Genomic DNA, 14,540 nt, shown 5'->3' with positions numbered 1-14,540 from the left:
TTAAAATTAGAGAAGAAATGAAGGACCATGGAAAAATAATTGAGCCAGCTGTGAAGTAGTTAATTTTGCTATGGGGTTGTGATATTAATTCATTAGAATAGTGGGCACAGCCCCAGTCATTCTTCAGGCATTGCCTTTCCTAATAAAACAAAAATAACAAGATGTAAGCGATACTTGTTTTATTGGACTAACTAAAAATAAAATGGATCTCTTATATATAGTTAGTCTAATAAAAAAGTAATGATCTGTGGCTGTGTGCATACAGATAACATGGGCTCCAGCCAACAGCATAATGACATGCACCAGGAATGGAGCTTATGACTTTGGAGTTGAAAAATATAAGGCTCCATCATGCGAGTTAGAACAATGCCATCACTTCCCCACAAACATCTACGGTTAAAGATGAGAAAAAGTGACTAGAAAAAGTGTGGATCCTGTCATCAGAGGAGAAAATGACCAAATGGCTGTGGAGGTGGCCTGGGTCGTTAGAGCCCATGGAGAGAAAGGATAGTCCACTGTTTAGGGCAGTAGGAGTTGGGAGACCTTGGGTAAATTAAACACTGTGTTGAACACATTTTTTTTGATGCTAGGTAACATTCATGGTAGATGCTCTCAGTCCCTTGCCTATGCAACGTGGACAGTAGCACTTTCCTACTGTGCAATGGCAATAAGATGAGAAGTGCATTAAACACTGTAAGGTCCTGAAGTACTATGATGACGTGAGCTCTGTAGGCAGAGTAGATTGCCTGCAGATTAGAGTTTCTTCATGACTGTTGACACATTTTGTGAACTGCAAGCTCTTATTATTTAGAAAATGTCTTATTTTGTATCCAGGCACTCATTCTGTAAACTGATATACTGCTTCTAATTAACCTGGCTTGTCAGAAAACTGCATGTGGTCAGAAAGTACCAGCACCAGCCTCCAAAGTAAAAAATTATAGTCCTATCTGGTGCTACTCAGACCAAGAAAGTGTTAACTTTCACACCTAAGTAAAAGTGTTTGAATGTGAGCATGATATAAGGGTGTTTTTTTCTTACCCTTTTCTCATAAAAGAGAAAATTAAATGTTTAATAAATAAATCACCCTGTTAAATACAAATATGGTTTATGCAGCACCATGAACTTGACCATATGACCCATGATGGCTTTCTAGTGCATGCACTACATTTAACCATATAATCTAAAGCATATGAAGAAAATAAGAACAGGGAGCATCACATATATAGACTATGTTGAATCATTATTTTGGGAACGACTTTTGCCAACCTGAAAAGTTTGAAAAACAAACAACCCCCCCCCCCCCCCCAAAAGCTTGGGTCAGGCCCCAAACTCCTGGAATAGGGCCCAAAATTAAGTAGGTCAAAAAAAAAATGTGTGGTCAGGGGGAGAGGAAAGAAAAAGGAAACACGCAGCACAGCACAGATCATTGCATGTGTGCTCCCAGAATAGCTAATTTTGGGTCAGCTACAAAAATTCATTAGGGGCCTGAGTTCCCAATGATATTCAAGAAGAATTAGGAGTCTGTATGCTTTTTGGAGTGTGACCTTTTGTGTCACTACCTCTACATCAGAAGCACACAACAGTTCTGCCTTCTCCCGTAGCTCCACACGTGTCCTTTCTCCACCCAACACCCCTGTGCCATGTCTTGCAGCTCTGGAGGTTCTTCATCCTCAAATCAAAAAGTTTCTCCTCTCCTCAGTCCCAGACCTAGGAAGAAAGAGAAGTCACTCTGAGCTTCTGAGCTCTTCCCCTACCCCTGGTTAATATGGTGTCAGCTTCTCTCTTTTGATGTTCAACATAGCCTCTTGGCTGATGAGGGATGGAGAAGAGAAGGCTCTCTCTGTTCCCTGCAGGATTTCTGATTGACTGCTCTTCCCCAGTGGGAGAAGTAAGGTGCACAGTCTCTAGGATTCCCTCTCCTTCCCACCCACCCACTTGGTCCTCTGTTGAGTCTGGTTTTGCTAGAGTTGGCAACACAGGTGTAATCTTCTTCATGCCCTGACTTTTATGAACCAGGAAATCTTGGGTCTCAGTTGAGGCTTTCAGACACTAGCAACACCAGAAACTATTTCCAGGGAGTAGTGAACTTCCCCAAAGGGATTCTGTCCCAAGGGCCACGGCCTTCCCAACATCTGTGCTAGCACCCGTGCTCTGTTGCCCTTTGACAGGGGCTAAATACGGAGAAGTCAGAGGGCACAGGCGTATGGAAATACAGCTTCCCTTGCTCTTCCTGGCTTATGTAGCAGCCCCTCCCCTACAACTCCTCTTCCTCAGCTGGTGCAACGAAAGTCTTCTCCTGTTTCAAACTACTTTTGCCACTGCTGCCAAGTGTTGCATATAGCAGGGCTGCAACACAGTATTTCACCCAGCTGGTCGGCAGACACAGGCTCCAGCTCTTTGCACAGATGCCAGGGGTTGCCGTGCCACCTGGCTTCAGGCAGCCAAGTGGCCTTTTCATTCTCCTTTCCTTAAACTAACACCAGACAACTGTTGAACCCTGTGGGGAAGGAGGCAGCAGCAGCTGGTGGGGAAGACAGAGGCTTGTGGGCATACTGGAAATGCAGGGCTGAATATGAGAAGGGAGGGAATAGCCTGGAAAGGAGAGTTTGGAGGATAGAGGCTGCAAAGCGGGATGGGGTAGGGGGAATATTTGTCATATTTATAGAGTAATTATATTTTAATAAAATGTCACATGCGGCACTGCACGGCATTCAGCTCTGCTCCTGAATAGAGCGCAGTGCCCACTCGCCTTCCCCCTGACCTCACAAGTCGGATCAGTTGCGACTGCCCCCACCCTGCCACTCCATTTGTCTCCTAGGGAGACCAGTGATTAGAGCAGCAATGCTGCGAACGCTGCCAGTTGACAGGCAGCCAGCCCCTGAGCCTGAGCGTCTGGGTCCTGTCCGCCAGTCCCGCCTTGAGAGTCTCTGCACAAGGCCTGCCACAAACTAGCCTTTCATGCAACGGTTTTGCATTTGCTTTTCTTTTGTTTGCTTTTCATGCTAATTAGCTTATTCAATTAGGAAACGCTAATGTTTTGTGCAGTATTTTTGTGAGCTAAAGTGCAGTATAAGTGGTGTTAGTTATTCTTCCTCTCCTCCCCCTCCCCTCATTTTTGGTAAGTGCTGTCTCTACAGGGTGCTGGTGATCCATCTGTGGAAGTTATTCTAGCATTGTACAAAGTTCTGGTGGATTTTGGTTTGGAGCATTGTGTGCAATCCCAATCACGTCGCCAAGGAGGGACACCGCAGAGTCCGAGAGGCTGCAACTAAGGGTGGCTAGAAGTGACTGGGAGTATGGGGGCAGTTGGACTTTGAGCTGAAAGGCGAGAAAAAGTTTGCCACCAACCAGAAAGGAGATGCAAGGGAGGGAAGAAGAAAAACGAGACTTGTGATAATTCTTTAAGGTAACCTGAAGGGAAAGGGGGATGGGAGTGGCGACAGCAACCTGTCTTGAGGTAAGCATCTCAGACTGGTGCATGTGATATTTTTTTGGTAACTCCATGTAGACGCTTGATATTCATGGATCCTGTCAGGCCAGGCCTCTTTGGTCTGCTGTCTGGTACCAGGTAAACCAGTACAGCTTGTTCCATGGTAAGGTTGTCAGCAACTAAACTGCACCCCCCACCACCGGGGCCAGCCCAGGTGAGGAGGGTGTGTGGACACCCAGCAGGACTGAAAACAAGACCTGTCAAAGGGCGGATGAGCTCACTGCAAGCCAACAGCCATCCAGACCTGGAGAGGAGATGAGCACCACAAGGTCACTCTGCCTGAAGAATTGCAAATGATGCAAAGCAACTCAACTAACCTAGGAGGGTTGTTACAGCATCTAAGGCAGAGGTTGGCACTGGTTTTGGGCAGAGTGCCAAAAACATGTGCAAACTTGATTTGTAAGGTGTTGGCATACCAGGGCCAGACAGTGGGGAACTGCAAGGGGCCTGATCTTTGGTGTGGCAGCACAGCCCCAGCCCCTTCCCTGCTGTCTGCCCCAAGCAGTGTGTGACAAGTAAAATGCCTTCACTTGCCATGCACTGGCACCCGTGCCAGGGGTTGCCGACCGGTGATCTAAGGTAACATAACTGTCGCTGTAGCTTCAAGACTGACTTGATGGTCATGAAGCAAAACCCTTAGGAACATTATAAGTTTGGAGTGATGCCACTTCTAGGCCTTTCCAGAAGGAAAAATAGAGGAGTGACATAAAACGCCACAACATCCTATTTGTGTCTTGCAACCCTGTACAGATTCTCTTTGCCTAGGGAGTGAACGGGAAGTGTGTAGATGACTCTAGATCCCCATCCTTGTGCTCAAAAGAAATTTACCTAACACTTTTAAATGGTGGACTTGGGAATAAAGATTCATAACTTGGCCAAACAGAAAGAACCAGGGGCTGAACAGTAAGAACCAGGGACTAATCAGTGATATTGGCTTTGTGGCACATTGTATTTTACTCAACTCCTGAATTCGTTCCACATAAGTGGAAATGTGAGAATGACCCTCTTACCTTTTGATGGGCCTTCATCACCCAGTAATCAGCTTCTTTTCTTCTGCTAATTGTATGTCTGCTATCTCTGGCTCCTGACAGATGTGGGGGAAAAAACACACGCTTTATCAAAAGAGGCAGCACATTAGTTGGACCCATCTCCGCAGCATCTGTATAGATTGTATGCTTCAGCGGGGCTTTTTGGGGCTTTTATCTAATAGCTAATTCAATCAGCTATTAGATAAAAGTCCCAAAAAAGCTCCACTGAAGCGCCTGCTCTATCCAGACGTTGGGCGAGCCCGGTCCAACTAACATGATGGCTCTTTTGGGCACATGCTGGGCTCAGTGTGGGGGTGCACAGGGTTTAAAGTAAAGTGCTGTTGGGAGTGGGGGTTTATATCTGTAAGCAGCCCCTGAATATCTTTCTCAGCCCCACTATCTGCTGTTTTTTCACCATGCTGTGTCTGGCTTCCTGCAATCAGAAATTTGCTGAAGAATGTCTTGCATTTGAAAGCTCATCTAATTTTATCCCAACTACACAGTTGGTCTAATAAAAGATATCACCAGGTGTGCACCGATAAGAGATATTTTGGAGCCAGTACCAGTGGCCGATTTTTTTAAGGAGCCATATCAGGCAATACTGATCCAATTCTGATATGCAGCTGGGCAGTTTGGAGACCAGCGTTGGGCTGGGAAGTCTGTTGTGGGGGAAGGAGCATGGGGAGGGCCAGATTAAGGCCTCTGCAGTGAGGGAGGGAGTGGGGCTGGGGCAGGCTCTGCTCAGCTGGGGTGGAGTGGGGCATGGGATGGAGCCATGAGTGGCTTGTCTGGGGGCTATAAGGGCTGGGGGGTGGCGATTCCCACTACTATGCACACCATGGGAGGCGTGTGCCTCCAGATCTGCATGCGGGGCAGAGTGGGCTACTGCTGTGGGCTGGGGCAGCGCCGGGCTCTTCCTGGCAGGGGACGGGCTGTATTTGGGGCAGGCAGCAGCGGTGCTGAGAGGATGCCCTCCTGTAACCCTGCTCCCAGCACCATCGCCACTGCTTGCACTGAGCACAGTCCAGCCTAGCCCCCGTTGCATTGGGAAGGGCCCGGTGCCAGCCTGCCGTGGCAGCCCACCGTGGCCTGCACAGATCTGGGGACATGCCCTCCCTGCTCTCCCATGGTGCATGGCATGGCAGGAGTTGCCCCCATCCTGCACCCCCCGGACGAGTCACTCGCAGCTCCGTCCCGCATCCCTGCCCCAACCCCACTCCCTCCCTCACCGATAGGGCCTCGATCTGCACCCCCATCCCTTCCCCCACACCAGACTTATCAACCAGATGCTGGTCTCCAAGCCACCAGTCTGTGCTCCATGCCATGTGCATGCTGCAGCTGTGCGCATGCACAGGGCATTAATCAGCCACATGAGGCAAAAAAAGCCGATTGACGTACTCTCAATTTTCCCTGTATCAATGCCGGTTCAATATGGGACCGATATATCCATGCACCTCTGGATATCACCCTAAGAAATCCTTGCCTCTGGACTCTCACAGATTTGATGAACTCGGCACACTGATGCACTAGCTAGAACGTAGACGTAGACGTAGACGTAGAAGGATACAACCTCCCTCGGACTGCAGAGGTATTAACATCTGAAAACAAATGACAAAAATCATAGAATGATTACATTTTAAATTTCCCTTTTGGAGTATAAGAGAGAGAGAGAGAGAGAGACACTGAATGCTTTTTTTAAAAAATGCCTTACAAAATCATACCAGCTTAATCTTAAGACCAAGCTGGACTTCTAGGTTAGGTTAGGTAGAAGTCTAGACCAAGCTGGACTTCTCCGGTTGTTTTTCGTCCCATTGAACATTTTTGTATCCTTATCTATTTCCTAATCTAAAGAGAAAATAAAAAATCTCCATACTCCCTTAAAGTATTTGAGAAAACTGGGGGATTTGAGAATACTTGGCATTCAAGTGTGTGCTTTCCTAAACCACTTAGAGTAGGATGTGAAAAAACTGAACTCATAATTTTTAACTCTGAGAAAACACTATTGCATCAGTGCTCTGGTTATTTAAGAAAAATACATTCCAAAACTGCTCCTGCCAGCATATATTTGGAAAAATTAAATCCTAGATAATCTCTTAGATCTTCTGCTCTGTTATCACGTGTAGGGTTTTTGTTTTCTTGTCTTTTGTTTTTTACCATCTGATTGTAGCAAAGCAGCTCAAGCCTGCTTGCCTTGTCTTGGATTTTACAGGAGCTTTACAACTGTTTACTCTATTTACAGGACTACATCAGCGGTTTACAAATGGGGACCTTGCTTGATAATGAAGTTATTTCCTTGCCCCTCAAATATTTCTAGTTCTTATCTTTCTGCACAGCTGTTTGTAAGTTCAGCTTTACAGAATCTCTTGATTGGATTTCTGCCGACTTAGTTTAACAAAGAAGTCTTTCACTGAAGTTATCCAAATAAAAAAAAGTTAAGTGAAAATTGTGAAAATGGATTAGTTAGATCCATGTAGGCCTATAACAATAATTCTGTATGTGCCCCAAGAAATTCCTTTTTAGGGCATCATGTTCAGGCAAAAGAAAACATTTTGTTTGTTTGTCCCATTTGTACAGTGAAAATCAGCTCTCATAAAGCTTGGCAGGTCACCCAAAAAACATGGGGAAAAGGTGCATCAATTTTAACCTGATGTAACAGATTTACAGCCTTCCTGTTAGAAATGTGTAGCTGGAAAAGCCTAATTTATCTCAGTAGGGTTCACAGGAATTCCTAGATGAAATCTACCCATCTGTATACTTAAGGATTTCTAATGTGTTTAATTAAATACTGTTAGGCTAGCTAGCAGGCTGCCTGAATTTTGCTATACTGTATTGTTTCAATGTGTTCTTCAAACCCACATTTATATGGGGAAGGCAATGTCCCTACAATATATGCTGCAATATATGCAGTATGCAAATAGATTTTGCTGTCCTTTATACATGATGTATGATATATGTTTAGCCCTATGCCTTAGAAGGGTTTACTCCAATAAAACTGCACCCAGTAACATTTCCCCTCAGGCATATATCTGACATCATTCAAGCTTAGGTACTTAGACATCTCCTTTCTTTATCATTTACAGTTCTTTATGCTAGATCTGATTATGCTAGATCTGATTATAGCAAATCTTTCTCCTCTTCTTCATCTCTGGTTTTGTGTGGATCTCATAAAATACTTACACTGTTCATATGCTCAACTGATTGTAAAATGTTCAAATAAGCTATTTTATCTGTGTTGCTGTTTGTCCAGTCTGATATTCATAAGACTATTTCGTTGCTCATTATAATGTTTCAGGCTTGCTTTTTCCATTTTCCCCAAATAACCAAATGGCCACAGCCTTAGATCCATCTCCAGCCTTTTGAGCATATCACATATCATATTTTTCTAATGTTGTTATTTAAAAATAAATAAATTTAGAAACAGATGCTTATCCAGGACAAATTTAAATTAAAAAGATGACCTTTGGGTTTGAAGTTTCTTAATGAAGTTGACTTTCTAATAGCCCAAGAAATCTGATTCTGTAGCTTTAGACTGGCTGAAAGCCTGTTTTTCCCTGTATTTATATCTGTAAGGATGGTTGTTTTAAGGAGACCTTTGGCTAGATGAGCGAGGAAAGCAAAAGAAAAAGCAACTGTAAAGCTCAGGCCGGACTGTCATTTAGAGGAACAGGAATGGTTTTCTCCAGAACAGTAAGTGTTTGGGTTTATGGAGGGAGCAGGGCTGCGACAAGCTTTGAGCTGATAAAAATGAAATGTTCAACACTCACATTTGTTACATCGGCAATAATGATTTCCTTTGTGCGCGCCGGGTCTGACCCCGGGTCGCTTTCGTCGCTCTGCACGCGAGCTGTGGCCAGCAGCCCGGGCAGGCTGGATCGGAAAGGGCGGGCGCCGAGCTAGAATTAGGCACAGACACGTAACGGTTGATTTTAAAATTATTTTACTTACACCGAGATGATCGTGGTGCAGGCTGAGAACTTGCTTGAGTTGCGGTTACAACAAAAAACACGAACACACGTGGAGGTTGCAAGGCTCCACGCAGACAGAACACGAACAATCACGTGGAGGTTGCTAGGCTCCATGCAGACAAACTCCGGATGTCCAGGACAAGCGCGCATTAAACTCGTCGTTACGTCTTATAGTAGGCTCCGTTCGAAGACGGGAAGAGGTGGGCGGTGGATCAGGCCGCCAAACCCCTCTGAGCGACACACAGGGTTTCTATTACCCTGCCACGCACACCCAGAGTCCCCACGAGATGGATGCAGAGTCCTCTTCGGCTTGGGCGGAAACTGCTCAAGCCTCTTATACAGCTAGCAGGCCAATCGCTAGCCGCCACGTGTGAATAATTTAGAACTAGCCAATTGCGGGGCGCGAATTTGCATACGACGAGTGGGAAACCTTTGCACCGTGCATTTCTGTGCAGCAAAGGAAATGCACCCTGCAAAGATCGCTGCAAAGTGGCGGGAACACTTCCCTGCGCGCGGGTTCTCTGTGCAGCAGAACTCCTCCGTGCAACGAAGCTGTAAACCCACAGGGATAATTCTTAGTGCCGAAGCACACACAAAAAAATCAGACCTTTGGGTCATGACATCCCCCCTTGCTGAAGGCACAATAGAATTATACTTCAAACCTATCATCCAGGTTATTCATAGCTCTGTCAATGGTTCGCGAAACTGAACGAGCAAAAACAAAATCAGTCAACAATAAAAGTTCGTCCTCAAGGGATCGAATCAAATAATAGCCGGCACACACACATATACATAAAATCACATTCATAACAAAAAACTGAACAATCATGACTTCGGTGGGCGTCATGGTGGAATCGCGTGTCAGGCCTTTGTTCCTCTTGGTGATATTGTCCCTCTCGAGGCCTCTCTCCACCACGCACTCTGAATCCCAGATCTGTAAAAGAACTCTCTTAAAATGGTTATTCAATACTATCTATAAAATCACACAGGACCGCACGGTAATGCAGTCAATTAAACTTATCAGTACTATTAAATACAAATACATAAACACGATTTTATACTGGACAGCTCTCTTTCTTTTTTGACTCAGCAACTCTACGAAATCGTCGATGAGTCATCGTCGCCTTCCTCCAGATAATGAAAACCTAACTCGTAGGCTAGCTGCCATTGTCCTGCGTCTCCCAAAATCCGAAGCTGTCTCTTATTAAGTCCAGAACGCTGCAGGAGGTATCCAAACATGTATCTCTCCTCCTGTGTTCTCTGGCGTAATACTGGACGCTTGGATTCGCGGTGTTTCGTGTTCTGAGCCTCAGTCGGGCGTTGACACTCCCGATCACTGGATAGTCTTGGCTCCATTAGGATGCGCAGTCTTGACAACTGATGAAGGAGACTACTCACAGGATGATCGACCAGTGGGTTCACCACAATTCTCAGAACCACGATGTTTCTTTGCCCGTAAACTTTAAGGCAACTATCTATGCTGTCGAGGGTCACTGGAACGGTTCCAGGGTCTCGCAGGTGACGGTGAGGCCATGGTCGCATTCGTTGGAGCAGTGTTAGTCCCAACGTGCATTCTCTTGGGTTCCAGGCGCAGTATGAAACTCCGATAATAGCCAGTACAAGCTGTTCTGCACCGGTGTGCTCTGGTTGGTTGTCGTGCCATGTGTGGGCCTTCTGTTCAATCACTCCTGCCACAAGCGCTGGAATTGGAATAGGCCAATGGACGCTAAACGCCACCATGTCGATGTCAGTGACATGTCCCCTACTCCATGAAGCTTGTCTCACCAAGAAGCTTGCTTCTTCCTGGTCCAGGAGGTCGGACCCAAGTTCCATGTCCAGACGTCCCAACCACACAGCCGGAGTTTCGTCGGATCGGATCCTGGATTCTCTACACAGATTCTGCAGTTCGGCTCTGGAACGAGCGTAATAGGTGGTAGCTTGAACTGCACTCTGCGGACCGATGACTGGGCTGCTTGATACTGCAGGCTGATCAATTTCCTCATGAGTTGTCGTTGCTGCTGCTGTTTCTGTCGGAGCTGCAGTCATTGTTACAGTGGGAGTCGTTGCTGTCTCAGGCGGGAGGGGCGGATGCACTCCTCCGCCCAACTCCCCCTCCCTTCGGCAAAGGGGTGTGGTCGGCGGAACCGACGCTGCGTCGCTGGGCGGAGTCACCGGCCGAACCCTCGCAGGCTCTCCCGAAGCTCCATCCCTCACTTCCGGCTCCTCCACGCGGTCTTCCCTCTGCTCGGCGCCATCTTGTTGGGGCTTTTCAAGATCCCTTTTCTCAGCCGCTTCTCCGACCGCTCGAACGGCCATATGAAGCTGGGTCTTTAAACTTAAAGTTTCGCTCATTAGATCAGCCATAGTTTGAAAGGCTGCATTCAGTTTTCCCCCCTTGTCGCACCGTAGGACCATTCTCTCATTTACAGTGCGGTCCTCCGTCTCCGGGTCTTCGCAGAGCTCGGACGGACGCTCACGACCCCTCAGTCTAGGCACCACCATACACGGGGAAAACCAGCCGATTGGCATCGTCTCTCCCATCTCTCAGGCACACCGTGAACAATGGACACACTCCCGGGTGGGGGTCGGGCTTATTGCGCTCGCCGGATCGACTTCGGCAAGGGTCACAGCTTCGAGGGGCCTATACAGGACCCGCTCATCACCCATGATACACCCGAACGCTGCGGGGTGAAGATATATCTCTTTCCCTTCCAGGGCTCCGACTTCTGGAGTTCCCTCTTCTCCCCTTAACGAAAGGTGTCCACGGACACATCTCCTGCCCATTCCGCCCGCCTGGAGGCGAGGTGCGCCTCCAGTTCTCCGCCGCTTGCTAGGCTGCGTCTCCCACTTCTCCAAGGGCAGTTCTCAACTAATTCTAACTCTAGCGAGCCCTCTCCTGATCCCATCGGCATGTGCCATGGTGATCCTGATCCTATCATGGGTCGCGGTGATCCCAATCCCATCCTCGTCACCATGTGCACGGCGAGGATTTCGCCGGATCCCATCATGGGTCGCGGTGACTCTGATCCCATCCTCGTCGCCATGTGCGCGCCGGGTCTGACCCCGGGTCGCTTTCGTCGCTCTGCATGCGGGTTGTGGCCAGCAGCCCGGGCAGGCCAGATTGGAGAGGGCGGGCGCCGAGCTAGAATTAGGCACAGACACGTAACGGTTGATTTTAAGATTATTTTACTTACACCAAGATGGTCGTGGTGTAGGCTGAGAACTTGCTTGAGTTGCGGTTACAACAAAAAACACGAACACACATGGAGTTTGCAAGGCTCCACGCAGACAGAACACGAACAATCACGTGGAGGTTGCTAGGCTCCACGCAGACAAACTCCAGATGTCCAGGACAAGCGCGCATAAAACTCGTCGTTACGTCTTATAGTAGGCTCCGTTCGAAGACGGGAAGAGGTGGGCGGTGGATCAGGCCGCCAAACCCCTCTGAGCGACACACAGGGTTTCTATTACCCTGCCGCACACACCCAGAGCCCCCACGAGATGGATGCGGAGTCCTCTTCGGCTTGGGCGGAAACTGCTCAAGCCTCTTATACGGCTAGCAGGCCAATCGCTAGCCGCCACGTGTGAATAATTTAGAACTAGCCAATTGCGGGGTACGAATTTGCATACGACGAGCGGGAAACCTTTGCACTGTGCATTTCTGTGCTGCAAAGGAAATGCACCCTGCAAAGATCGCTGCAAAGTGGCGGGAACACTTCCCTGCACGCGGGTTCTCTGCGCAGCAGAACTCCTCCGTGCAACGAAGCGGTATACCCGCGGGGATAATTCTTAGTGCCGAAGCACACACAAAAAAATCAGACCTTTGGGTCATGACATCCTTGAACCCTTAAAAGACTGTGCAGTGCAATGCAAGTCCAAACACTTTGGATGCTGGTCTTGTGTCTACATTTGTGCGCACTTAGTCATGGAATCAGACAGTATCAGTGTAAGATTATGGTGTGTAATGAGCACCAGCAGGAAGTATTCTTAAAGAAGGATAAAGGGACATTTTGTTTCAAAATTGCTTGAGTTAGGTACTTTTCAAAATAGAATTTAGGCTTTAAGTCATTTAGGTGCTTTAGAAAATGTTATCCTTTGTCTTTAAGTCTTATCCTTAAAATCAGTGTAATATACTCATTTCAGAATTGGAAGAGTTTTTATTAGTTCCTATTAATCTATGGGATTTGCCTGTGCACACAGGTACGGACATCATTCAGTTCAGTCCCAAAATTAAATACATTCTACACAAATTCGTTGTCTCCTCACGTCTATTATGGAAAACGTATTGTTTTGAGAGAGAATCCTAAAACTTTGCTTGCAGGCAGGGATATTTACACTAATGAGAAGCTGCCGTAGCATTTTTACTTTTCTTCATAAATCATATTTTTTGTTACTCCTATTTAAGATCTTTGCCTGATTTGTGTTGTAGGTACATTCTTCCTGCAAATATCAAATCATCCCTCCCTTTTATTGACAGTGCATCAGGGCTGATGGGACCAGTTTGAGGTCAGTAGCTTTCTGCCTGTTTTCTGAAATTGCACTGGTCCTAAGGCTAAGTGCAGGCATTTAGCGGGGTTAGGAAGAGGTTAGAACGGGTTCAAAATGACCATTTGATCTAATTTAGTTTCTCCAGTGCAGACCTTACAATTATGCCCAGTCTCAGTGATTGGAAATCAGTCTAAACCCGTAACAGTAAAGAAGTTCCATGCAAACAGACCGGTCTAAAAATGGCTGAACCCGGTCTAAGATAGACCTGGATCAATGTACACTCAAACTTAATTGAACTAGGTTAGAGCGGTGAATTGAACTTCTGTACAGTTACCTGTGCAGCCCCAGGACTGGGAAAGCCCATCAGCCAGCCCTAGCGCTAGGTTTGTGCTTTTGTGACCTCCCCCCTCCCTCCCCCACCCCAATCACCAGGCTATTTTAGTCCTTGGTGCCACCAGTTTTAGACATGTTCACCACTGCTGGGAGCGAAGCAAATGAGTATTGGTGGGGGAAGCGGTGGGGGGGATGGGGGTAGATTCTCTGGGGGGAGTTAAAAATAGCCTTTGGTCCCGCCAAACCTCCCATGGACCCCATGAGCCTCCCTGATCCCACCAAACCCTCCTGGACCCCAGCAACCCCACGCAGACCTGATCCCCCCCACAGATGCCACCTGCCCCTCCCGCATAACCCCGCAGATCCCACCTGCTCCCCTCTCCCTCCTGCGGTTGCCACTTTCCCCTCCAACCCTTCCAAGTCCCCCCATCCCTCCCACAGATCATGCCTGCCCCCTCATCCATCCCAAAGTTGCCACCTGCCCTCCCATCCCCCCATCCACCTGCAGATCCTGTTTGCCCCCTGTGCCCCACAGCCCTCCCACTAACCTCCCCATCTCGAATTACCTTAGATCGGATGGCCATTTTTAATATTTTTAATATAATCTAACCCCCTCCCCACCCCTCCCCGAATGTCTGCATTTAGCTTAAATGTTCTATGTGATTTTTGCACAGCATGGGCAGCGAACGATACATTGTTTGGGAACTGCCTTTTCTTTGGTACAAACATGCATTGATTGTTTCACCATATAAGTCAATCAGGCTTTAGTCTGTCACAGTATATTTAGTCTCCCGTGGTCCCTAGATCTCTATTCTTATGTTATAACGCTTTCCACAGCTGACTCCCTGCCCCCCCAGTCCCAACTTGATCTCCTTTCTTCCTTTGACTTTGTAAGTTCATCCAATAACAGCTGTAGATTTTTCTGATATTTTTTTTTTCTAAAAGCATTTGTGTTCCTTTTGGTTGCACAAAAAATCCTTTGATTCCTTCCAAAAAGGAACAGGATTTCCCCTTTCTAGTTAAGATTAAAGATTGTCAGCTACTGGAGTGATAGCATTGTGCAAGGAGAAAGGTGTACAGGGGCTGTCTTGTTGACCATGCCTCTTCACTGCGCTGTGTACTACAAAACTGAGCTGGCCATTGTAGCTGGGCAACGTGATTCTCCTCCCACAGATTTCTTCTATGCCCTTGATTAAGTCACTCCTGTGTGCTCAACCTCTCTCAAGGTATCTATGC

At 47.2% G+C, this 14,540-nt stretch overlaps 1 protein-coding gene and 1 long non-coding RNA gene across 4 annotated transcripts in view; one reads left to right on the top strand and one right to left on the bottom strand.

The window, feature by feature from the left end:
* KLHL29 (kelch like family member 29) overlaps window positions 1-14,540 on the top strand; it is a 556,676-nt gene that overhangs the window by 198,404 nt on the left and 343,732 nt on the right. The gene's annotated exons all lie outside the window — the stretch shown is intronic.
* LOC109281641 (uncharacterized) overlaps window positions 1-14,540 on the bottom strand; it is a 32,399-nt gene that overhangs the window by 5,536 nt on the left and 12,323 nt on the right. The window contains exons 3-5 of the long non-coding RNA XR_002088362.2: window positions 5,917-6,116; window positions 4,501-4,574; window positions 1,560-1,707 (exon numbers count right to left, since the gene is read on the bottom strand). This is a non-coding gene — a long non-coding RNA (uncharacterized LOC109281641). The remainder of the gene's footprint in view (window positions 1-1,559; window positions 1,708-4,500; window positions 4,575-5,916; window positions 6,117-14,540) is intronic.

Source organism: Alligator mississippiensis, chromosome 1, assembly GCF_030867095.1.
Source record: "Alligator mississippiensis isolate rAllMis1 chromosome 1, rAllMis1, whole genome shotgun sequence".
NCBI lineage: Eukaryota > Metazoa > Chordata > Crocodylia > Alligatoridae > Alligator > Alligator mississippiensis.
Note: the sequence above shows the minus strand (reverse complement) of the source record. Positions and strands in the feature narration are given on the sequence as shown.